The sequence below is a fragment of the Odocoileus virginianus genome, chromosome 13, assembly GCF_023699985.2.
Source record: "Odocoileus virginianus isolate 20LAN1187 ecotype Illinois chromosome 13, Ovbor_1.2, whole genome shotgun sequence".
Taxonomy (NCBI): domain Eukaryota; kingdom Metazoa; phylum Chordata; class Mammalia; order Artiodactyla; family Cervidae; genus Odocoileus; species Odocoileus virginianus.
This window is the reverse complement of record NC_069686.1, coordinates 16,689,104-16,703,723: the sequence shown is the minus strand read 5'-3', so window position 1 is coordinate 16,703,723 and position 14,620 is coordinate 16,689,104. Positions and strand designations below refer to the sequence as shown.

Genomic DNA, 14,620 nt, shown 5'->3' with positions numbered 1-14,620 from the left:
TTCTTTGAGTGAGTGAATTGTATGATATAAAAATACAATTCACTTATAACTGAATTAAACTCAATAAAGCTGTTGTTGGACTATATCTGGGTTAAAGTTGCAGGTCTACTTTTGGGGACGGTGGATGGGACAGAAAGAAGGATACAGGCGGAAGAACAGAGCTGAAGTCATGCCTTGTGGCCTGGACTTGACAGTAAGGAAGCTTGGGGTCATGGCCATAGTCCTCAGGTTGATTTCCTCATTGAACCACCCTCTTTGGAGGGCCAGGTCACAGCAGCAGGGTCATGCAAGTTTCTTCCACCTCATGCAGAATGAAAATTCCTTCCCCTTCCTCCTTCCCTCCCCCAGGCAACTGCATCTTTGTCAGAGCCTGACTTCAGAAGGGTTTGACTAGCATAAAGGATCATAGAGATGGAGGAAGAGGAGTGAATCATGTCTTAGAAACCTGGGGACATTAAGCCAGCTGCAGGGCCCTGGGCTGGCCTCTCCGGCAGGAACACATTAACATGCAGATCTGACAGAACGGTTTCCCCTCGGCCTTGCAACACACCTCCTGCCTGATTCCTATCCAAAATTCTAATTAATAGAATTCATATTTTCACACAGCTCTGGCGGTTTGAATATGCAAGTGCCTATTCAATGCTCCAAAGACCGCAAGCACCCTTTGAGTGCACACGGCTCTATACAAGGGCTCCTGAAATGCAGACGCTGTCTCCCTCGCTGTCACCATCACGAGAGCATGGCAGCTGCGCGCCCCAAAGCCAGAGAAGTGGGTTCTGCGCACACAAGACATGCCTCAGCTCCCATCCACCATCTGCCTGGTTGGTGGGTGCGCAGCCTCGGCCCAGACAGACAGCTGCCCCTGACAATGGAGGAAACAGCAGCACTTCCTCCATGCCTTTGGCAACAAGAAAAAAAAAATTCTGCAGAAAGAATATGTAAAATTGCTGCAAATTTTGGATGCAACTGCTATTATGCCTCCTCACAGCTAAATGATCCCACTCACAAGGATGGGTTCTGTTTAGCAACTGTAACAATTAGGCGCATTTATACAGAATAAGACACTAACAAGGCTAAAAGACTATTGTCCTGGACAAAGGGTTCTTCTCATATGCTCTTCCATAATAAATGATACCTTTAAAAAAAAAAGACTCTTTCAAAACCCTTCTTTTAAGTAAAAAGACTGTCACTAATTACTTTGTTGTGAGCACAAATAAAAATTACTTTCTTCAAAAATTCTGACTGTAAATAAATTACTCTAGTCAAAAAGATGTACTCAATTAATTCTTTATTAAGGGTGTTGTAGAATCTAAGTGATTGTTCTCAGTGCTATGTAATAAAGTTAGACAGAGCCAGGAAAACGTTTATCACTTAACTAATTAATTAGAGTATTTACTTTTAAAAAGTTCTAAAAGTTAAAAAAAAGAGACTCAAGGGTTATTTATACAAGTCAAGTCTCTGAAGAAATGGGAAAATACACACAAATATAGCTGTAAAGAACATTTCTCTTTTAAGGAAAAAAACACCCAAATTTTCAAAAGTATCATTTGAATCCCTACACAGTGACCCATCACAGACCAAGCTCAGGTATCTCCTTCTTGGTTACCCACAGTTTCGTCAATGCACAGATGCTTCAGTGATGTTCTCACAGTTGTGAGCTTTAGCTCTTTAGCTGAAATAACTCAGATGGGAGTTGGGGGGGGTGGGGGGGGAGGTGTGCAAACCACGTCCTAGAAGAAGTGGCACATAATCCAAAATGGAAACCATTCGGGGGATTGCTAGATTACAGATCCATCCAAATCAGTTAGAATTATGTTCATTTGTGAGTAAAAAGAAACTCTTTCAGATTCACAGCTAACAATGGCTTAAACAAGATAGAAGCTTATTTCTCTTCCTTGTAAAAGGATGTAGAAGCAGGAATCCCAAACTGGTTTGATAGCTTCATGTCACTGGCAGGGAGCTAGCCTCCTCCTATTAAGCTGCTGCTATAATGTCTTCAATATATCTCACTGTATAGCGCATGATAGCTGCTTAGACTCCAGCCATCTTAACCACATTCCAGCCAGCCGAAGAAGGAAAGGAAGAGGAACATGAGCACTCCCTTTAAGGCTGCCCCCTGGAAGCTGCACACAACATTCCACTGGCCAGATGGAAATGGTCCTAATAAGTGCAAGAAGGGCTGGAAAACAGAGTCTTTATTCTAGGCATCCATGCACCTAGCTATTACTAAGGAAGAAGGGAAGAATGGATATTGGAAAAGCAAACAGCTGTCCCTCTCACAGCATCTGAGAAACAACTGCTACTAATGATGAGGCTCCATCCTGCAATAATTTAGAGTTTCAGTATTCTTTCAATATTCTTTCCAGTCAAACTTTACTAAAAATGTCAACTGGTCTTACAGCTATTGATCATGTACCTTTATCAAAAGATGCTTGAGCATCTCCCCATTCATTTATGTTTATTTACAAAACACTTATATAATACTGTACTAGCATATGTGGAGAAGGCAATGGCTACCCACTCCAGTACTCTTGCCTGGAAAATCCCATGGATGGAGGAGCCTGTAGGCTGCAGTCCATGGGGTTGCTAAGAGTCGGACATGACTGAGCAACTTCACTTTCACTTTTCACTTTCATGCATTGGAGAAGGAAATGGCAACCCACTCCAGCGTTCTTGCCTGGAGAATCCCAAGGATGGGGAACCTGGTGGGCTGCCGTCTATGGGGTCGCACAGAGTTGGACACGACTGAAGCGACTTAGCAGCAGCAGCAGCAGCAGCAGTATATTTATGTTCTAAAACACAAAAATAGAATCAAAAGCAAGAGGTTTAAAATATATAAGTAGAATTCCCTTATAATTTTCTTTCCATGTCCCAGAAGACTGACTCTCTTGTGAACCCCACTCAGGGTGACCACACTGGTCTGTCTGCCATTTGCAGACCCCGTTCACTGAGCCAGTAGTTTAAGAGCTCCACCATTGTTCCTGGACCTTAGAATACAATGACTAATTAACCACACCCCTGCCCTCAGGGAGCGGAGTCCTAGGAAAAGGGGAGAGATATTTAGGCGAATTCTGGGATGCTCTGTCCGGATTCCCCCGACAGGAAGGGCTATTGCATCAAGGTTTTAGGAGTGCTGTGGGCAGAGAGCCACCAGCTGTCTAGGGCCTGCTCAGCAGTAGAGAGCCCCACCCAAGGGTGTGCCATGTCCAGTGACTGACTGCTGTGTGGGCGTAAAGGCCACCTCCAGAGCTCCCCGGGGCTCAGCCGGGCTGTCCCTGGCCTGGCTAGGCCTGAACTCTCACTCTGCCCCTCAAGCTTCCTCCTCCCTTCTTGCCACAGACACTGATTTCAATGGAATGCAGGCATGTTAACATGTCCATGACAACATATTACCAACAGCATAGTAAAGTCTTTCAAGAGCATTCTGTTAGAATTCAGGGAGGGCATGGATAACGGGGTGCTCCCATTGGCTTGGGGCACCTCAGTCTGCTGGCATGGGTGGGTGGAGGGGGGCAGGGAGAATGGATGTGGCAGAAGGAAGGTCATGTTTTAAAACTTCTTAGGGGAGGTTTAATCTCAGACCAAGTCTGAACAATTCCTGGCAATGCCAGGATGGGAAGAGAAAGAACAGAGCATTCTTGGCGAAAGACGCAGCGTGAACACCAACCAGCAAAACCACATGGCATGTTTGGAGAACCCGCAAATTTATGTTGTGTCTAGATCACAAATAACTAAAGAAGGAACAGAGACCAGTTGATGGTATTTCCAGTGACATTCTAATGAGTTTGGACGTATAATCCAGGTTCCTGCTACTAGGAGTGTGTTCCCTGTAACGGGAACAACCCCGTCACCTGAGAGCTAACAGTACAACTGCAGAAGGGTAAGCCCCACCCCCAGACTTACTGACTCAAACTCTGCATTTTAACAGACTCCTGGGGAGGAGCCTGGCTGGCTACAGCCCATGGCATCTCAAAGAGTCGACACGACGGAGCAATTTAGCACAAGCAGAGTATAGTATGATTTGGGGCTTTCCAGGTGGCGCTAGGGGTAAAGAATCCTCCTGCTAACGCAGGAAATGTAGGAGACGAGGGTTCTGTCCCTGGATTGGGAATATTCTCCGCAGGAGGAAATAGCAACCCACTCCAGTAGTCCCAGAGAGTCTGACACCACTGAGCATCTGAGCATGAGTAATATAATTGAGTAGCATGATTCTAGGCCACTGACACCCAAAGTATTGTGCACAAAATAGTCTACTAGGGGTGTGGGAAGAAAATAGTTGAAATACCTATTATTATTATTCATCTTATATTTTAAAGTCTACTTCAGCATATTTATATCCATTATAGCGTATCAGTACAATGCTACATACATATAATTTACAAATAAATGCATATATAAATTGGGTGCATGTTCAGAAACATCTGGAGACCTCCCCTCACTCTGGGCAATAGGAAGGCACTGAAGGGTTTTATGCTGAAAGGGTCATGATCAGATTTATTGCTCAACAGTTGACCTGGAAGCCAGTAGCATGGTAAGCTGATTGGAGGAGGGCAAGACAGAGGGTGGGGAGATCTGTTAGGTTTTTTGGTCAGGGAAGATTTTTTTAGACTATTTTTAAAAGCAGGTTTTAGATTCACAGCAAAATTGAGAGAAAGGTACAGATGTCTTTCCATATGTTCCTTGCCCCACATGCATAACCTTCCCCTTTATCAACATCACTCACCAGGGTAGTACACCTGTTACAACTGATGAATACATCATTATCACTTATCCAGAGTTTGTTAGGATTCACTACTAGTGTTGTACTAGTTTCATAGGTTTGAACACAAGTGTAGTGACAGGACGTAACACAGAGTACTTCCACTGTCCTAAAAGTCCTCGTACCCCACCTGCCAACACCCTGACAACCTCTGTCCCTTCTTCTGTCTCCATAATTTCACCTTTTCCAGAATGTCATATAGTTGGAATTATACAATATGAAGCCTTTACAGATAAGTAATATGCATTTAAGTTTCTTTCATGGCTGGATAACTCATTTCTTTTTCAGTTCAGTTCAGTTCAGTCACTCAGTCGTGTCTGACTCTTTGCGACCCCATAGGCTGTGGCAGGTCAGGCCTACCTGTCCATCACCAACTCCCAGAGCTTACTCAAACCCATGACCATCAAGTCAGTGATGCCATCCAACCATCTCATCCTCTGTCGTCCCTTTCTCCTCCCGCCTTCAATCTTTCCCAGGATCAGGGTCTTTTCCAATGAGTCAGTTCTTTGCACCAGGTGGCCAAAGTATCAGAGTTTCAGCTTCAGCATCAGTACTTCCAATGAATATTCAGGACTGATTTCCTTTAGGATGGACTGGTTGGATCTCCTTGCAGTCCAAGGAACTCTGCAGAGTCCTCTCCAACACAAGAGTTCAAAAGCATCAGTTTTTTGGCGCACAGCTTTCTTTACAGTCCAACTCTCACATCCATACATGACTATTGGAAAAAACATAGCCTTGACTAGATGGACCTTTGTTGGCAAAGTAATGTCTCTGCTTTTTAATATGCTATCTAGGTTGGTCATAACCTTTCTTCCAAGGAGCAAGCGTCTTAATTTCATGGCTGCAATCACCATCTGCAGTGATTTTGGAGCCCCCCAAAATAAAGTCAGCCATTGTTTCCATTGTTTCCCATGTATTTGCCATGAAGTGATGGGACCAGAAGCCAGGATCTTGGTTTTCTGAATGTTGAGTTTTAAGCCAACTTTTCCACTCTCCTCTTTTACTTTCATCAAGAGGATCTTTAGTTCTTCTTTGCTTTCTGCCATAAGGGTGGTGTCATCTGCATATCTGAGGTTATGGATATTTTTCCTGGCAATCTTGATTCCAGCTTGTGCTTCATCCAGCCCAGCATTTCTCATAATGTACTCTGCATCTATACAGCCTTGATGTACTCCTTTCCCAATTTGGAACCAGTCTGTTGTTCCATGTCCAGTTCTAACCTTCACTTCCTGGACTGCATACAGATTTCTCAGGAGGCAGGTCAGGTGGTCTGGTATTCCCATCTCTTTCAGAATTTTCCACAGTTTGTTGTGACCCACATAGTCAAAGGCTTTGGCATAGTCAATAAATCAGGAGTAGATGTTTTTCTGGAACTCTCTTGCTTTTTTGATGATCCAACAGATGTTGGCAATTTGATCTCTGGTTTCTCTGCCTTTTCTAAAACCAGCTTGAACATATGGAAGTTCATGATTCACGTACTGCTGAAGCCTGGCTTGCAGAATTTTGAGCATTACTTTGCTAGCATGTGAGATGAGTGCAATTGTGTGGTAGTTTGAGCATTCTTTGGCATTGCCTTTCTTAGGGATTGGAATGAAAACTGACCTTTTCCAGTCCTGTGGCCACTGCTGAGTTTTCCAAATTTGCTGACATATTGAGTGCAGCACTTTCACAGCATCATCTTTTAGGATTTGAAATAGCTCAATTGGCATTTCACCACCTCCACTAGCTTTGTTGGTAGTGATGCTTCCTAAGGACCACATGACTTCACATTCCAGGATGTCTGGCTCTAGGTGAGTGATCACACCATCGTGGTTATCTGGGTCATGAAGATCTTTTTTGTATAGTTCTCTGTATTCTTGCTACCTCTTCTTAATATCTTCTGCTTCTGTTAGGTCCATACCATTTCTGTCCTTTATTGAGCCCATCTCTGCATGAAATGTTCCCTTGGTATCTCTAATTTTCTTGAAGAGATCTCTAGCCTTTCCCATTCTATTGTTCTCCTCTATTTCTTTGCATTGATCACTGAGGAAGGCTTTCTTATCTCTCCTTGCTATTCTTTGGAACTCTGCATTCAAATGGGTATATATTTCCTTTTCTCCTTTGCCTTTAGCTTCTCTTCTTTTCTCAACTATTTGTAAGGCCTCCTCTCACAACCATTTTGCTTTTATGCATTTCTTTTTCTTGGAGATAGTCTTGATCCCTGCATTTCTTTTTCTTGGAGATAGTCTTGATCCCTGCCTCCTATACAATGTCACAAACCTCCATCCAGAGTTCTTCAGGCACTCTATCAGATCTAATCCTTGAATCTATTTCTCACTTCCACTGTATAATCATAAGGGATTTGATTTAGGTCATACCTGAATGGTCTAGTGGTTTTCCCCACTTTCTTTAATTTAAGTCTGAATTTGGCAATAAGGAGTTCATGATCTGAGCCACGGTCAGCTCCCAGTCTTGCATTTGCTGTATAGCTATAGAAGCTGTAGAGCTTCTCCATCTTTGGCTGTAAAGAATATGATCGGTATTGACCATCTGGTGATGTCCATGTGTAGTCTTCTCTTGTGTTGTTGGAAGAGGGTGTTTGCTATGACAAGTGTATTCTCTTGGCAAAACTCCATTAGCCTTTGCCCTGCTTCACTCTGTACTCCAAGGCCAAATTTGCCTGCTACTCCAGGTATCTCTTGACTTCCTATTTTTGCATTCCAGTCTGTCATCATGAAGAGGACATCTTTTTCGGGTGTTAGTTCTAGAAGGTCTTCATAGAGCTTCATGACCTTCATGGTAGGTCTTCATAGCACCATTCGACTTCATTTTCTTCAGTATTACTGGTCGGGGCATAGACTTGGACTACTTTGATATTGAATGATTTGCTTTGGAAATGAACAGAGATCATTCATTTTTGAGATTGCATCCAAGTACTGCATTTTGGACTCTTTTGTTGATTATGATGGCTACTCCATTTCTTTTAAGGGATTCCTGCCCACAGTAGCAGATATAATGCTCATCTGAGTTAAATTCACCCATTCCAGTCCATTTTAGTTTGCTGATTCCTAAAATGTCTATGTTCAATCTTGCCATCTCCTGTTTGACCACTTTCAATTTGCCTTGATTCATAGACCTAACATTCCAGGTTCCTATGCAATACTGCTCTTTACAGCATTGGACTTTACTTCCATCACCCGTCACATCCACAACTGGGTGTTGTTTTTGCTCTGGCTCTGTCTCTTCATTCTTTCTGGAGTTATTTCCCCACTGATCTCCCATAGCATACTGGGCACCTACCGACCTGGAGAGTTCATCTTTCAGTGTCCTATCTTTTTGTCTTTTCTTACTGTTTATGGGGTTCTCAAGAATACTGAAGTGGTTTGCCATTCCCTTCTCCAGTGGACCATATTTTGTCAGAACTCTCCACCATGACCCATCTGTCTTGGGTGGCCCTACAGGGCATGGCTCATAGTTTCATTGAGTTAGACAAAGCTGTGGTCCATGGGATCAGAGTGGTTAGTTTTCTGTGATTGTGGTTTTCATTCTATCTGCCTTCTGCTGGAGAAGGATAAGAGGCTTATGGATTAAGTTTCCTGATTGGAGAGACTGACTGAGAGGGAAACTGGATTTTATTCTGATGGGTGGGGGCCATGCTCAGTAAATCTTTAATCCAATTTTCTGTTCATGGGTGGGGCTGTGTTCCCTCCCTGTTGTTTGACCTAAGGCCAAACTATGGTGGAGGTAATGAAGATAATGGTGACCTCCTTCAAAAGGTCCCATGCAGTTACCCCAACCCTGCAGCAGGCTACTGCCAACCCACACCTCTGCTGGAGACTCCTGGACATTCACCAGCAAGTCTGAATCAGTCTGTTAGCACTAAATAATATTCCATTGTCTGGTTGTATCACTGTTGATTGATCCATTCACCCACTGTAGGACATCTTGGTTGCTTCTACCTCTTGGAAGTTATGGAAAAAGCTGCTATAAACATCTATATTTAGGTTTCTGTATGGATATAAGTTTCCAAATCCTTTGAGGCAAGAATACTGGAGTGGGTTGTCATTCCCTTTTCCAGGGGATCTTCCCAACCCAGGGATCGACCCAGGTCTTCAGCACTGCAGGCAGATTCTTTACCATCTTTACCATCAGGTACTTAACAAATAAAGTTGGGAAGAACTGTACCTTGATAATATTGAGATTTTCTATTCATGAACAGGAAATATCTTTCCACCTATTTATTTATTTCTTCTTTGATTTCTTTCATCAGAGTTTTGTAGTGTTCCACATACAGATCTTATATGTATTTTGTTAAATTTATGTCTGAGTATTTTATTTGGGGGGGTACTAATGTAAATGATTGGAGAAGGCAATGGCAACCCACTCCAGAACTCTTGCCTGGAAAATCCCATGGACTGAGGAGCCTGGTAGGCTACAGTCCATGGGGTTGCAAAGAGTCGGACACAACTTCACTTTCACTTTCACAATGTAAATGGTGCTTCATTTTAAATTTCAAATTCCATTGTTCATTGCTGGTATATAGGAAAGTGATTGGCTTTTATATAGTAACTTTGTATTCTGTAACTTTTTTGTAGACACTTATTAGTTACAGGAGATATTTTGGTCAATACTTTAAGCGTAACAATCCAGTAGGTAATCATATCACCTGAAACCAAAGACTATTTTATTTCTTCCTTCTCAATAAGTACATTTTTTTATTTCCTTTTCTCACCTATTGCATTAGCAAGGACTTCCAGAATAATATTGAAAGTTGTACATGATCTTAGTGGGGAAACTTTGAGTTTCTAACCATTAAGTATGATGTCAGCTGTAGGTTTTTTTAATCTTTATTAAGTTGAGAAATTTCTCCTCTATTCCTATTTTACTGAGACCTGTTGGGTTTTTACTTACAATGACTAGTATTGAAAACATGTCCCATGAAGGGAAAGGAGGCTTTGGACTCTCAATGTCCATTTGGAGAAAGACAAGAGCACCTCAGGGTCAAGAGGTTCTGTTATATGTCAAGAGCACCTCAGTGCTCTTTAATGGACAGTCAGCCTCTCACAGGCACTGCAGGACTTCTTTCACGTGAGCTAGATCACAGCAAGTTATCGGGTCTCCCTCAGAAATCTGCCTCAAAATTTCAATTTGCCTGTTTAAGAGTCAAGGACAGAGCACTGACCTAATTGCTTCACCCCATCATTGCTGTGTGTTTTTGCATAACCTCACCAGCTCCCTTCTTCATTCACCTGGAGGTTATTCCTGACCTCTAATATTCCTGCCATTGAAGTATTCAATTCAATTCTAACATTCCTTGCTTGAGGCAGCGAGAAACACCCCAGCCTACTGTCCTGGAGCAGCAATCTCTGCCCCAGGTTCTCCCTCTCTTGGTAGAAGCTCAGACATGTTAAGCATGAATGTACTCTGCCTAGATTGCTACAGTCCATGGGATTGAAAAGAGGCGGACTTGACCTTGCAGCTAAACCACTCTACCTAGATTAAGGGGACCAGGGAATGGCGTTTCTTACCAGTTTCTTGCCCCATACCACATGCCAGCCTCCACACATTGCTTTGAAATATTCTAAACATTCCTAGGCTAAAGCCAAAGATTAATCTAAACAAGGGTGATAATCAGCATGGCCCAGACTCCCGCCAATTAGAATGGATGCCAGCCTGGCTGGGGCAGGGCCTGGCAGGCCCTGTTGGGGCAGGCATTAGTCCTTTGCTCGCTGGATGGCAGAGTGAGCCAGAAGGTCTCAGGGAGGGGTCTGAGGGGGCTGCACAGGGCGGGGCTCCAGGAAGGACTTTTTACCTGCAGGTGAGCAAATGTTGCCATGTGTAACAACCAGTGCAGCCATTCTAGTGTATACCAGTTGAAAGACCAGCCTAAATAAATGAGTAGCATTTGGCTATTTTATTAAAGTTTTCCCCCATCTTCTCTCCTTTCTTAGGCATGAGACAGAGCGTGCCACAGCCCACAGCCCACTGTATGCTTTGCTCTCTAGAAAGATTACTAAAGAAACTAAATACACACATAACTACAGAACCTTTCTTAGAAGTGTCATCTGAGCAAAATAGTGCTATTTTAAAAACCATCATGACACCCTTACCACCCTTACCAATCTTGACTCTCCAGCTAACACTGAATAAATGTACATTCTTTTTCCATGCTAATTGTTTTCAGACCACCGACTAGAATTACAGCATGAAAAGGCCGCTGTCATGTTCAGTATACATTTTTAATAGACATCTTTAAACATTTAGACAAAATATTATTTTTAAATGGCAATTCTTTAACTGGTAAATGTAATTATCTAACTTTAAAGAAAAAAAAGAAAAAGCTGACAATCAAAATATTCTGTCAGTGCTTTACCGAAGCACCTAAAATACCTTTTCAGCAAATGAAACGATACTTTATTTTATGCTTTTAAAAATGCATTAGGGTAATTGCTCTGCAACAAATCACCTTCTCTGCTCCAAGCTCGACTGCCACATCCCTCATGTGTCCATCAACTATGCACATTGCCATGATCTCCTGATGATCGCCCAGGGTGAATCCCCCAACAGCATGTTTATAAGGGTATTCAGTTGAGCAATCTGCAAAATAATTATATTTCAATGGAGATATTACACTGTGAAAAAAATCTATTATATGTCAAGTGCTAAATGAAGCAGTTTATAGCACCAAGACACATTTATTGGTGCTTTTAATCAAAGCAAATAACTTTTGCAAGCTGATCATTCCATTGTTTTCTTGCAATTTTAATTTGCTTCCTTAATAACAAAAATATGCTTTTCAACCAGCAGTCGTCACTTTACTTCTGAATGAACAAATTGCTAGATTTTTTAAAAAAATATTCTTGGTTTACCATCTCCATATGGTTGGAATCTATTCTCCCAAAGTCCTGTGGTTAAAAAAAAGAAAGATGTACAAAAAGTTAGCCTTCTTACAAAGGTGGTCCCAAAGTCCACATTTTCCTTAAGTCCAAAGAGGGACTCAGGGACCCTTAACCCTATCTGTTGGTGGCAGAAGAGCTGAAGAACTTTTGCTCCAATGCACTTCATTTGCTCCTTTGTAAAGTTTAAGGTTCAAAGCCTAGAAGGTTCTTTGTAGGCTTCAAGTTGAACGCAACCTGCTTTCTTTCAACATGCCAGTCATCACTGCTGCAACAGCAAGGGCCCTGAGCTTACCTCTTAGGACTAAATTTCAACCGTACTGTATTGTATTTCCAGAAATACTAACTGTATTGCATTTCCAGAAAATGTTGAGGACACAAAGAAATCACTCTTTTAGACTTCAAAATGTAATAATGTAATAAAAAGCCATAGACTTTCACCATATCTCATCAAGCCTGACCACAACATCAAATATTGATGAATTTCTCATGAATATAATAGTTTAGATTTCTCCAGAAGGCTCACTGTGTAGCAGATCCCCCTTGAAGTGCTCTTAAGCCTTCTCTCCTGTAATACAACAATCCTATGCAATAAAGCCGTTGTGTAGCCCAATTCACAGATGAGGAAACTGAGGCTAGAGAGATTAAATACTTTGCCCAGTGATTTAGCCAATTTTCCTAGATGTCCCCTGGCAGTGTTCAACAGATGCTGACCAACAGACTCAAACCCACTTAAGAAACCCTTCTTCACCCACATCACAATGGTCCACTAAATCTGAGTGCTGGTCAGAGTCACTTGAACAGCCAAGTCCAACACGTGACAAAGACACAGGGAACTGGAGGTCCCCGGATCTGTGGGCATCCCTACTTGCTGAGGCTCAACAAGCACCAGCCCCAGAGAAAGCTCCTCCTCTTCTTCCTACCTGCAACCTTATTTTCAGAAAAGACCCATTTGAAATCCTAACCAAACCTCACAGTAGGATTCCCCTCTCTGTATCCGCCCGTTTTCAGCAGGAAGTGTGACTAATCACAAAACTATGATGGGAAGAGCCTGCAGCGGGCTCCGGCCTGGTTCTGATGACACCACACTCCTTCAGCGCCAGCCAGCCCTGCCCCCAGCAGGGTGTTCTGCCTCCACTTCACCCCTAACCCTGGCACCGCAGACCCAGAATGGGGAGAGGGCACCTTCCAGTTCTGGCTGCCCCACAATAAAGCTGCTGACTGTGCCGTGTTAGTGGCTCTACCTCTGCCCCCTGCTCCTGCCTCCAGCCTCCCCGCCCACCCACTTGTTACCGAAGAAGGAATTCATAGGGCCTGGACTCCATCTTAGGCCTGTTCATGCTGATCATGCTTGGCCACCTTTCCAGTGGACTCTGAACTCTGTGTTCAGTGTCTATGGAAACTTCAACAGAAGGATAAGACCTCCTCCGGACAGGGGAAACTTGAAGATCGTATCCAGGTTACTCCTCGCCTAAGAGAAAACATACACTAATATACACCCCTCCCTCCAGACAGGCCATAAATTTTCTGTACCTGTCGGAGTGTAACCTCATGCTTATTGATTATTGGCTAATTGTTTAACTGTCTGAGCACATGGCACATGAGTGATGGGGTTATTGGGATTGTATTTACCCTTCCTTAGTTTATATAAGTCTCAAGGAATTTGGGGTGGTGGGTTTGGACACGTACTCGTGGGGTAAAAAAGATTTTCACAAATGCTGGTCGGGGTCCTTCGCTAAGAGGAGACCCTGCCTTGGGCCCGCTGGTGTAATAAACTGCACTCCACTATCTGCATTGTCCTTCTGAGTGAGTTTGTTTCCTGGAACGCATGGCTACAACATTACCATTAAGCCTGTATCGTCTAAAAGGCACTGGTTATTAGTGCTGACCAGCCTCTGTTCAGAGCGGATCTTAGAGAGGAGCGCGCTGACAAGACACGTTTCCAGAACAAAGAATGTCAAACAGATGCTTAGATCCCAAAGGAGAAAGCCATGTGGTATGTGTGGGGTTTGCGTGTGGGAGAGAGTACATGTGCCCACTCGTGTGTACGGTATATGGGCACGCACAGGCATGAAGACTGGAGAGAGGGAGCTCCCGAGAACGTTACCAATAATCAGGTCTCATGATCCTAAGGAAGAAAGAGGGGGGAACAACACTGAAACAGAAGACACCATCTTTTCCTGGAGAAATCACTGAAGTTTGGATCAAGAATTTTCTTTTCAGGACCACAACAGCTGGGGTTCTTCATAACTGTGATATTGAGCACTGATTATGACCAAACTCTGTGCTAAACATTTCACATGAATCCCAACATTCACCTTATGACATATACACTGCTATCTCCATTTTACAGAGACGGGTTCAGAGAGGCTGGCTTATTTCCTCAGTGTCACACAGCTAATAAGCAGTGAACTGGGAGTCAGCTGGCGCCATGTGAAGGCAGCGTTGGTGCTCCAAACTTGTTGCTAATGGTTCACCTTCTTCCCCAAAATTAAAGACATTGTTGTGAGCTAATCACCACCACTTTCAGCCCTGAATGCAAAGGCTATTTTCATGACAGCACAGTCAGGGCCAGATGCTTTCAAACAATCACTGGGCAAAAAACCCCTTGGGCAGCTTGTTAATATACAGATTTTTGGCCACACCCTAGTGATTCTGATTCTGCTTTGTCTGAGTCAGGTCCTAGGAAGCTGCATTTCCAACCAGCCATTTCAACTGATTTTGATACAGAGTGTAAAAACACAGGTCTCATCCAGGGCTCAGGGTTGGCGTTAATGTAAGTGGATGTCTCCACTGTTGGTCAATACACTTCAACCTACCTCATCATCACTCTTAGCACCCTCTCTCTAGGGTTAGGGATGGGAATGCATAGACCCAAATACAGCAAAACTTGGAGAGAGGGCTTATTCCTTTAAGAAACTTGTTTTTGCAAACCCCAAATTGAGAGAAGATTAAGCTATTTCATAGATTCTCTAAACATGCCCAA

General features: G+C 43.1%; 1 long non-coding RNA gene across 1 annotated transcript; it reads right to left on the bottom strand.

Annotated features, from left to right (window-relative positions):
* Nucleotides 1–11,094: 11,094 nt before the first annotated feature.
* LOC110152653 (uncharacterized) lies at nucleotides 11,095–13,013 on the bottom strand. Its single transcript, XR_002318456.2, has 2 exons — nucleotides 12,928–13,013; nucleotides 11,095–11,335 (listed from the first exon to the last, which is right to left on the bottom strand). It is a non-coding gene; the product is annotated as an uncharacterized lncRNA (long non-coding RNA).
* Nucleotides 13,014–14,620: the final 1,607 nt, after the last annotated feature.